Below are 12,179 nucleotides of genomic sequence, written 5' to 3' on the forward strand. Positions count from 1 at the left end.
AATGTTTTTCCTCATTTCACAGTCAAGAAATCAACACTAAAAGACAATATGACTTCACATGGATAATAAACAGTCGATCTAGACGCCTTACCCACCTCTCTGGGTTACCCGTCCTCCCCACTGAAGCAAACCTGAACAAACATAAAGAAGCTGTCAGGTCATTGTCTCTGCACACTTCCTTTCAGTCACTTTACAATAGGAAGAGATATTTCCACTATGACACTTCCTCTCATAAGCCGCCCATGTTCAGCCTTGATCAGTGTGAGCCGGGGCCTTGAGTCTCATAGAAGAGAGTAGATATCAAAAACCAGTGATGATATGTGTGTATTTTGGAAAAGTCTTCCAAGGCATTCTGATACCTTGGGGTCGCAATCACAAGTTCAGAGTCATTAAACAAGGAATGTTAGAAGAGTTTAGAAACCTTCCTTCACCTATTTTCTGTAATACTGTATTTATCTTTTTTTAAATTTTCAATATATTTTTAAGCTTATTTATTTATTTTGAGAGAGATAGAGCATGAACTGGGGAGGAGCAGAGAGAGAGAGAGAGAGAGAGAGAGGGAATCCCAAGCAAGCTCTGTAGTCAGTTCAAAGCCTGCGTGGGTTTTGAACTCACAAAACTGTGAGATTATGACCTGAGCTGAAATCAACCTGAGCCTAACCGACCGAGCCACCCAGGGGCCCCTGTATTTATCTTCTAACGAGGCGCATGGGTGTTGGCTCATTTGCTGCAATTTCTGTCACTTGGGTCCACTTTCATGTGCCAGAAATTCCCAAAAGCCCCTGGCTTACGTTTAGCCTTATTTCTTCATTTCAGAGCCAACGCAAAATTGTGTTCAATTTACTTCTCTTTGGCCATTTGATTCCATTATAAGCTTATTTTTATGCCATCACTTTTCTTTTTTTTAATTTTATTTTTTTAATGTTTATTTATCTTTAAGAGAGAGACAGAGAGACAGAGCATCAGCAGGGGAGGGGAAGAGAGGGAGGGAGACACAGAATCCAAAGCAAGCTTCAGGCTATAAGCTGTCAGCACAGAGCCCAACGTGGGACCAGGAACCACGAGATCATGACCTGAGCCGAAGTCAGATGCTCACCCTACTGAACCACCTAGGCGTCCCATATGCCATCACTTTTCCATGGAAGAAAACTACATATATACATACACAAGTATGTGCACAGATATATATATATACATATACACACATATATATATACATATACACACATATTTATACATTTATATATCTATACACAATTCTTGATTCCAAAACATATATAACATATGTAAATTTTAAGCAAAATAAGATAAAGAATACCCCATATGACTGACAATCTAAAAACGAGAAAATTGCCCAGAACTTCTATCTACTTTTGTGTGTTTGCCTTATGGTGGAGTGTGCCCTCTTCTTATAAGCAGAAACTCACAGGATATACCTGGCAGTGATTCCTGATTTCAATGCAGGTAAATTCTGCTCCCTGTTTTCACTTGTGTTAGCCATTTCCCCCTTCAGCTTTGGACTCGGGTCCTTTGGGTGCTCATTATTGACTGATGGATTCAATCTGTACCTATGTTAATAAGATTGACCTTTAATTTCCCTTTTCATATCAACATTGCCTGGATTTGGTAGGAAGGAGTGGCCTCCTAGAATGAGTTTTCTGTTCTCTCAAAGAATTTGTATAAATTTGATGTTTGAAAAATTGGCAAGACTTGCCTATAAAATAATCTAGGCCTGGAGTATTCTTTTTTGGAAAATATTAACTGCAAGTTGCATCCTTCAATAGTTTTAAAACTATTTGGGCTCTTCATTCTTTTTTTTTAAATTTTTTAAATGTTTTTATTTATCTTTGAGACAGAGACAAAGCATGAGCGGGGAAGGGGCAAAGAGAGAGGGAGACACAGAATCCGAAGCAGGCTCCAGGCTCTGAGCTGTCAGCACAGAGCTTGATGCGGGGCTCGAACTCACAGACTGTGAGATCATGACCTGAGCTGAAGTCAGACACTTAACCAACTGAGCCACCCAGGCACCCCAGGGCTTTTCATTCTTGTTGAAACAGTTTGTTTCTAAGATCTGTGGAAGAGGTTGACTCTGGAAAACTTAAAGCCCCTATCTCTTGAAATATTGCCCACAGCACTCGCTTTGTCTCACTTTTCCTAGTCTTTTCCTCCTCCGCTGTGGTGGTTATGGCTGTATCAAATCTTCTGTAAAGCCCACTCACTGAGTTTTTAAATTTTGAACTATTTTCCACTTAAAGGGAATAAATTCCCTTTTATTTTCAAATCTACCTAGTTATTTTTTTTTTCTTATGGCTGTGCTTTCCTTTCTCAGGTTATTTTATTTTATTTTATTTTGTCCCCCTATTTTTATTTATTTTTTACGTTTTTAAAGTTTTTTTTATTTTAGAACGCCTGAGTGGCTCAGTCTGTTGAGCATTCAATTTTGGCTCAGGTCATGATCTCACGGCTTGTGAGTTTGAGCCCAGCGTTGAACTGAGCTGTCAGCACAGAGCCTAAAGCCTGCTTCCAATTCTGTGTCTCCCTCTCTCTCTGCCCCTTCCCTGTTCACACTCTGTCTGTCTGTCTCTCTCTTAAAAATAAATAAAAATATTAAAAAATTTTTAAGTTTTAATTTTTATTTTAATTACAGTTAGTTAACATACACTGTTATGTTAGTTTCAGGTGTACAATATAGTGATTTAATGCTTACTTACATCACCTGGTGTTCATCATAGCAAGTGCCATATTTTTTTTTTAATTTTTTTTTAACGTTTATTTATTTTTGAGACACAGAGAGACAGAGCATGAACGGGGGAAGGGCAGAGAGAGAGGGAGACACAGAATCGGAAGCAGGCTCCAGGCTCTGAGCCATCAGCCCAGAGCCTGACGCGGGGCTCGAACTCACGGGCTGTGAGATCGTGACCTGAGCTGAAGTCGGACGCTCAGCCAACTGAGCCACCCAGGCGCCCCCATATTTTTTTTTTTTACATTTTTAAAGCTTTATTTATTTTACTTTTGAGTCAATAATGAGCACCCAAAGGACTGAGTCCAAATTTGAATGGGGAAATGACTAAACACAAATGATAACAGGGAACAGAATTTACCTGCATTGAAATCAGGAATCACTGCCAAGTATAGTCTGTGAATTTCTGCTTATAAGAAAATGGCACACTCCACCATAAGGCAAGAGCACGTAAGTAGACAGAAGTGTTGGGCAATTTTCATAATGTCTCCTCTCTTCAGACTGAATGCTAATACGGCTTTTTTATTTTGCTTAATTAATCATTAAAAAAAAAAAAAAGCCCAGGAAGTCTATAGGAAGCTTTCATTCAACCAAAAAACTTTACTGTGCCCCTGCTATATGCTAGGCAGTGTTCCAATCTTGGAGGACATTAAAAAAAAAATTCCTTTCAGGAAAAAAAATATGTAAGAGTCACAATGTTATGAGGTAAATTAATTGACAGAACTCTGCACAGACCCAGGAGGGTTTTTCAGAGAAGACTTTCAAATGAAGTAATCCTGGAATGGAGTCTTCAAATAATGGAGTCTCTCAAACTTGAAAAATGTAGAGCTTCTTTTTTAAAGAGTTTAATCTGTTTGTAAGCTGTGTATTGACAATTCTTCACCACTTTTCTCTATCCTAACTCAAAATATCCTGTTGCTGTAGCAGTCTGTGCTATATTTAGTTTGCAAACAGTGATTTAGTTTTATCAAAACAATACCATTTGTCATATAAAACTCAGGTTGTTTAGAAAAATAAAGTTGAAAATAAAGTTCTAAAGTTAGTTTAAAACTAACTGGTTTGGGGATGCCTGGGTGGCTCGGTTGGTTAAGCATCCGACTTCCACTCAGGTCATGATCTCGTGATTCACAGGTTCGAGCCCCGCATTGGGCTCTGTGCTGACAGCTCAGAGCCTGGAGCCTGCTTGCGATTCTGTGTCTCCCTCTTTCTCTGCCCCTCCCCAACTCATGCTCTGTCTCTGTCTCTCTCTCAAAGATAAATAAACATTTAAAAAAATTTAGTTGGGTAAGCATCCAACTTCAGCTCAGGTCATGATCTCACAGTTTGTGAGTTTGAGCCCCACATCGGGCTGTCTGCTGTCAGCGAAGAGCCCGCTTCAGATTCTCTGCCCCCCTTTCTCTGCCCCTCCCCTGCACTTGCTCTCTCTCTCAAAAATAAATAAAACATTTTTTAATAATTTAGAATTAACTGGTTTTATAGTTCTTTATATTTAATTTGTAAATATCTTTTAATTTTAAAAGACTAATACAAATTTTATGCCTAATTTTTTATATATACATATCAAAGTAACATCATCATATAATTAATTCAAGTCAGCATCATATGCTTTAAAAAAAATTTTTTTTTCCTTTAGGGGAAATCTCCACATTGCTCAGGCTTGAGAAACATGAGGAGTCACTCTCATTGCTTTCCCTCACCATCCTAAGGTGCCTCAAGAGACAAACTGTCACTAAACTCATGCTGATTTAACATGGTGAACATTTCTTCACCTCTTCATCTTTGCTATCCCTACCTGATCTGATGTACCTTTAATGGTCTATCATCACAGGATCTACAGGATCGGATGCGAGCTCCTTATAAGGGATCTCTCTGTGCTGTGGTCTGATCTTCACTTGGCACAACTGTTCTTTTCTCATATACACATGACAGTTTATTACAAATGCATGACCCCAACACAACCATCGTAAACACAAATGCATACATGGGCAATGAAATATGATGATAAAACTAAGGTATATAAGGTAACCAGCCTGATGATCTAGAATATGTTTACACTTATTGAAATTATCAACATAAAAAACACAAAAAGATAACTCATAAACAGTCCCTTCTCCCTTGATGCATAAAGCCCAAGTAAATGCATGACACAGTAGCTCTCAGCTCAGGCTACATCCATGAATAATGGATTCTCAGTTAAAAATTAAAAAGTTTCAGTGGCCAATAAAACTGCCTATCACAGCAATTATTAAGGATGCTTCAACCCCAAAATAAGACAATTGATTCAAGAAATTGTATAGGTTTCTTGAAGAGATAGTATTATAGGTAAAGAAGAGATATTATTAAAACAGGATGAGAGGTGGGGTACTTGGGTGGTTCAGTCACTTAAGCATCCGGCTCTTGGGTTCGGCTCAGGTCATGATCTCATGGTTTCATGGGCTCCAGCCCAGCATCAGGCACAGAGCCTGCTTGGGATTCTCTACCTCCCTCTCTCTCTGCTCCTCCCCCACTCATGCTGTCTCTGTCCCTCTCAAAAATAAAAAAATAAAACTTTAAAAAAAAAACAGGATGAGTTTATTAATTTTACAGTCTTGACAATAACTATAAGGAGTTCTAATAACTCAGACAAAGCATTCAAATAGTCTGCCTTTCCCCCACTCTCTTCCGGAGTTCCTCAACCTGTCAGCCTAAACATCTGCTTTAGAAATACCATTGTTGTTCCCACTTGCTGCTGATAGAAACTAGTCCTGCAGAATAATGACATTTAGGAGACCTGCTGAAGTAAAATGCTGGTGGTTTGATCATTGTAGAATGAGATACCTTGCTGAACAAGATAGATTCACTCATTCACTCATTTGTTAAATACCAAGCAACAATAACATGCCAGAAAACATTTGGCACGGGGGACCCAGTAGTGAACAAGACAAAGTCCCTGCCTTCAGAGTGTGTACATTCAATGGTGACAGATGGTTTAATAAATAAGTAAATGGTGTAAATTCCAAAATGGTAAGTATTGTAGAAAAAAATTAGCCAGGATAAGGAAAGAGAGCAACTGGAGGTGGCTATTTTTTGTAGTCATTCCCAGATATTTTCAGATAAGTAGGGAGGTTTTCTTCTCTGTATCCAGGAGTCTATACTAAAAATTTCTGACTTCCTTTCCTAATAGTGATTTAGTACTCCTAATTTCCATACAGATGTTTAGAGTTTGAGGCTCAGCCTTAGTATCTGACCTATTTGTTCCCCTTTAGACTACGTGGAAATGATTAACAAATATTTCCAAGGGGTTACTAAAAACAAAGTAACAATTCCAATCACTGTTATTTAAACAGAAGAAAATTCAAAGACTCTTTTTTTTTATTAATTACTTAAAAGCTTCTCATTACAATAGGTCTAAGCTGATCATATAAAATATGGTCTCAAGTATTATTCAGCCATAAAATAGAAGAAAATCCTGCCATTTGCGACAACATTGAAGGCCCTTGAGGACATTATGCTAAATAAGACAAGTCAGACAGAGGAAGACAAATACTGTATGATCTCACTTGTATGTGGAATCTAAAAAATAAACAAACAAAAAATAGAACTCATAAATACAGAGAACACACTGGTGGATGCCACAGGCAGGGTGAGGAAGGGGTGATGAAATAGGTAAAGAGGGTCAAAAGGTATAAACTTCCAGTTATGAAATCAATTAAGTCCTAGGAATATAATTTACAACATGGTGACTACAGTTAATAATACTGTATTGTACAATCAAAAATTACTAAGAGAGTAGATCTTCAAGATTACCACAAGACGGGCACCTGGATGGCTCAGTTGGTTAAGTGTCCAACTTCAGCTCAGGTCATGATCTTGTAGTTTTTGAGTTCCAGCCCCGCGTCAGGCTCTGTGCTGACAGCTCAGAGTCTGGAGCCTACTTCAGATTCTGTGTCTTCCCTCTCTCTCTGTCCCTGCCCCACTCATGCTCTCTCTCTAAAAAATCAAAATAAACATTAAAACAATTTTTTAATAAAAAATAAAAAAAAGATTATCACAAGAAAAAGAATTTGTAACTGTGTAGTGATGGATGCTAACTAGACTGTGGTGATTACTTTGCAATATATACATATATAGAATTATTATATGTGTCAATTACTTCACAGTAAAAACTAAATAAAATAAAATAAAATGAAACAAGGTCCTGACTATCAGGTCCCATCTTATCAAGTTCCATAATGGTTGAGATCTGGGGATTCAGGTTGCAGGATTAGTCAAAAAAATGTCTGAGCATGATGAAATATTCTGATCTCACATCTCTGACCCTGGCAACTCCAGGTCTTTGCAGGACACTGACAAACTTCCATGGTAGATTAGATACCACATGGCCAACATAAATTCCTAAAATTCTTCCAGCAAATGTTCCTAGGTTCTGGCAGTTCATAAACTGTTAAGATCTCCTCTAACTTACAGTACTGTACTTCCTGGAAACGCTTATTAAGAATACAGTACTGTACTTCCTGGAAACGCTAGGGCACCTGGGTAGCTCAGTTGGTTAAGTGTCTGACTTCAGCTCAGGTCATGATCTCATGGTTTGTGAGTTTGAGCCCTGCATCGGGCTCTGTGCTGACAGCTCAGAGCCTGGAGCCTGCTTTGGATTCTGTCTCCTCTCTCTGCCCCTCCCCACATGTGCTCTGTTTCTCTGTCTCTCAAAAATAAATAAATGTAAAAAAATTTTTTAAATAAAATAATAATAAGGGCTTAGAAGCCCCTGGGTGGCTCAGTCAGTTGAGCATCAGACTTTGGCTCAGGTCATGATCTCACAGATCGTGAGTTTGAGCCCCATGTCAGGCTCTGTACTGACAGCTTAGACTCTGGAACCTGCTTCGGATTCTGTGTCTCCCTCTCTTTCTACCCCTCCCCCACTCACTCTCTCTCTCTCAAAAATAAATTAAAACATTTTAAGAAGTCTTAAAAAAAATGAATAGGGGCTCAGTTGGTAGAGCATGCAACTCTTGATCTCAGGGTCCTGAGTTTGAGCTCCACATTGGGCATAGAGTTTACTTAAAAAAAAAGAAGGATAGGGGCTAATCTCAGCAGCTAATCAAGAAATCCAGTAAGAATACTGGGACTAATATCTAAGAAACTTATATCTGCAACAGAGTTTCTCAAAGTGTGATCCCCAAGCCAGCAGCCTTAGCATAATCTGAGAATTTGTTAAAGATGCAAATTTTAGGGCCCTGTACCCCCCCCCCACATTGAATCAGAAATTATGGGGGTGAGGCCCAGCATCTGTATTTAACAAGACTTCCAGATAATTCTGATGCGTTATTAAAATCTAAGAACCACTGAAGAAAGGCATCATAAAAATATATGGTCAATATTACGAAGAAGCAGCGTAGGAGTAAACAATCTGGTAGACAACACACCTAAAAATTCCAAGAATATGGCAAGCTGATGGAAGAAAGTAAATCATTAGACTCTTCGTTGTTTGTTTGTTTCTTTTCTAAGAATTGGGTGCCAGTAACATATGGAAACATTTAAGTCCTCTGGTCCAAGTAGCTGGCCAGAATCTGGATCCAGATCTGGACAGAGGGTATGGGTGTTTGCAGAGGCCAGAGAAACAATCATACACACACACACACAAAGTTCCAGAACACCAGCAGATTTTAATATTTTATAATAGAATTGGTCATTCTCATGCTCCACCCCATACCACACCACATTGAAAACATATCCATCTGCATTAGGCACAATCGCACCCTGCCTGTAAATTTTTTTTTGCCCCCCAAATATGGCACACATTTACAAAGACGTCACTGCAGTTTATGGATCTGTGTTTTTTGCAAATGCAAGGGCCATTAATTGCATCCACAGCTGTGGCCTTCTCCATACTAGAATATGTTAGGCTTCCAGTAATGCATTCTCTGTTGAGAGCCAAAGAAAATAGCCTCCTTTTGTCTGTCTTTATGTAGTGACTTCCAGAAGTTCTCAGATTCTAGCAGCACATGTAATCTGGTTCTTTAGTATTTTGTTAATAAAAATAAGAAACAAAAGGGGTACCTGGCTGGCTCAGTCAGTGGAGCCTGCAACTCTTGATTTTGGGGTCATGAGTTGGAGCCCCACACTGGGCACAGTAACTACTTTAAACAAACAAACAGGGGCGCCTGGGTGGCGCAGTCGGTTAAGCGTCCGACGTCAGCCAGGTCACGATCTCGCGGTCCGGGAGTTCGAGCCCCACGTCGGGCTCTGGGCTGATGGCTCAGAGCCTGGAGCCTGTTTCTGATTCTGTGTCTCCCTCTCTCTCTGCCCCTCCCCCGTTCATGCTCTGTCTCTCTCTGTCCCAAAAATAAATAAACGTTGAAAAACAAACAAACAAATAAATAGATTTTAAAAGTAGGAAACAAAAACTAAACAAAAAGCAAGAAATTATATCCTCCAAGATAAGCATCATTACTAACTAAAAGAGAATGGATGTTGCACTTGGTAGAGAAATACAGAACTTACAGCCATGGCCCAGTTTCAGAACCCTGGACTTAGCTCCAAGAAAATCCCTTTCTAAGCTAATTCCAAAGATTAATGAAGGATTGGATTCTACAGCCTTAGGTATCTGTGAATTCAAATGGCAGGCAAAATGGTAAAGACAGTGAAATGTACCTTTAGTGGCCCACGCCCTGCCTCCCCCTGTCTTTCTGTAACCCTCTGTCACCTCCAGGTAAACCGTCTTCAACACCCACATCCAATCAGTCAAATTACTCCCCCTTTGCAATGTCACACCCATCACCTTGACCCAAATATCTAAGGCTGTGTAAAAACAGCATTGTCAGATTTCATAAATGTGCAATGATGACTCACACTGAAAAGAGACATTTTGTCACAAGGGAAACAGAGCTTGTCAAAGAAATTCATATTAAAATCGGATAGCTCTCAAATTATAGGTCAGAGAGCTTTATTTTTAGAGATAAGTTTTAGGTTTTGTACTATTTCTCAAAAAACTAAATTTAAATAAGTGATACTTCATTTTAAAAACCATGACTCATACTTTACTATTATGAATCCATTAAAATTTATATTTGTCAATAATTAAGACAATTTCTGTTTTCAAAGAATTTTAATTTTTAGACTCTATTCTGTTTATACTTGAAATTGAATAGCAGTTGATTTTTTTGCCCCATAAAACACTTCATTCTTTTGGATGTCTGAAATAAACCAATTTATATGTATTGTACATTCAAATACCAGTCACTTAACAGTTGGCAAAACTGAGTGCAATGCTTCATGCTGCCTTCAGTGAAGTCGACATCCTTCCCATCACTCTCAACATTGTTTAAATGTATGTTTTTAAATAGGCTGCTTCTAAGAGTCAGGTTCCCAAGTTTTCTTCGAACTTTCCTCTTCCTTCATCTCTACTTTTTTTTTTTCTCTTTGTTTCTCCCTGACAACAAAAGGTCTAAGGAAAATAAGCCAAAGGTGAAAATATTTACAGGGTGTGATTCAGAGAGTTTCCATCTGGGACTCCTACTTGAAGGAAAGTGTGAGATTGGCGACTTTCATTTACTAGCGTTCTCCCCTTTGCCAGGTGTGGGAGGTCCTGTTGTTCTCTTCTTCATCACCTTGCCTGTGTCCTGTCACACTGCTCTGTGTGGTAACCTCTGGGGCCACCCCAGGAGGAAGAGAATGATCGGATTATGAGGACAGGCAGGAACAACATGCCCCCACAGGCCTGCCAGGAAAAGCAGGCAACAAAGAGCAGAACTGGCCTTGGCTCTCCCCCTTTCCCTCCCAATTACACCATCAGATAATGTTTACAGGGACCAGTAAAGCCCCTTAGAACACAGTTGATATGCCCTGTCCTACAAGGGGAAACACTTCTACCACGACCTAATGAGAGGAAGGCCCCCCAGCAGTGGGGCACCCCAGCCGAGAGTGGGGTGTGTAGGGTACAGCCAGTGTCCCGCATTTCAAGTAACTGGTAGTTTTCCATGAGACAACATGGGCCCTCCCCAAAGCACCCAGGGTTCAACCCAGTATGCTTGGCAAAGTAACAAATTACAATTCAGCGGTTAAAAGGGACATCAGCATAACTTTCTGGGAAGGGAAGACTCCTTTAAAAAAAAAAGAGGAAGCTACAAAGACAAAAAGAAAGAAAAAGGACCTAGAAGGAAAAGTTCAGCAGACTTGGCATGGAAACTATAAAACTTAGAACTCTAAAAGAACAGAAAACTATATACAAGATACGGGATAACTATGACTTCTTAGAAGAGAAGAAAAAGCGAATCACAGTTTTCAGTCCTGGAGAGCCATTTTACAATTCACTCAAAAAGGAAGAAGGCCAGGGTAAAAAATGAAAGGTTTAGAGGGTTATACAAGGAAAAGAACCCACTGACAGCACAGATTGATGTACAACAAAATGAGTTATAGAGTAGTTGCAGGACTGAACTATTTAGAGAAACATAAAAAGTGAATTTAAAAAATCTTCATCAAATAGCACCTACTATAACACTTTATAGTTACTTTCCTACTTTGTGGAGCTGTTACAATGATCAAATGAGATAATACACCTGGGCCAGACTGGGAAAGAGCTCTTCTGGTTCTTTCCATTCAAGCAGATTTGCTGAATGAAGCCTCCCCATTCTCAACTATTTTATAAAAAAAAATTTTTTTTCAACGTTTATTTATTTTTTGGGACAGAGAGAGACAGAGCATGAACGGGGGAGGGGCAGAGAGAGAGACACACAGAATCGGAAACAGGCTCCAGGCTCTGAGCCATCAGCCCAGAGCCTGACGCGGGGCTGGAACTCACGGACCGCGAGATCGTGACCTGGCTGAAGTCGGACGCTTAACTGACTGCACCACCCAGGCGCCCCACAACTATTTTAAAAATGGCATCTAGTAGGGGCTCCTGGGTGGTTTAGTCGGTTAAGTGTCCAAGTTCAGCTCAGGTCACATCCTTGCAGTTCATGAGTTTGAGTCCTGAGTCAGGCTCTGTGCTCACAGCTCAGATTCTGTGTCTCCTTCTCTCTCTGCCCCGCCCCTTCTTGCACATTCTCTCTCTCTCTCTCTCAAAGATAAATAAACATTGAAAAAGAAATTTTAAAAAAATGGCATCTAGTCTAACCCCAGGACAAGCCTGTAAGGTTGGTAGGAAACATAATGGTGTTCGATTTTACGTGAAGGTCCACGGAAGCCAAAGGTGCAGGGTTCTAGGTCACAGAGTTAGCCACTTAGATGGTGTGAAACATAAACTCCCTGTAAAAGCATTTTTGAAAGATATTAGTGCTAGTTCCCACATCAGGAAATTCATTCACAATATGCCTTATCATAATAAGGGTGGGGAAAGAAAGAAACAGAAGAACTCTCTGATCTAGTTCATTTACTTGGGAAAATGAGTATATCCTGTGACATCTTCCTAGCATTTGAGAATCTGGGGCACTCATTCTATTTGGGAATATTTGCTCAATTGTTT

Source organism: Prionailurus bengalensis, chromosome B3 (assembly GCF_016509475.1).
Source record: "Prionailurus bengalensis isolate Pbe53 chromosome B3, Fcat_Pben_1.1_paternal_pri, whole genome shotgun sequence".
Taxonomy (NCBI): domain Eukaryota; kingdom Metazoa; phylum Chordata; class Mammalia; order Carnivora; family Felidae; genus Prionailurus; species Prionailurus bengalensis.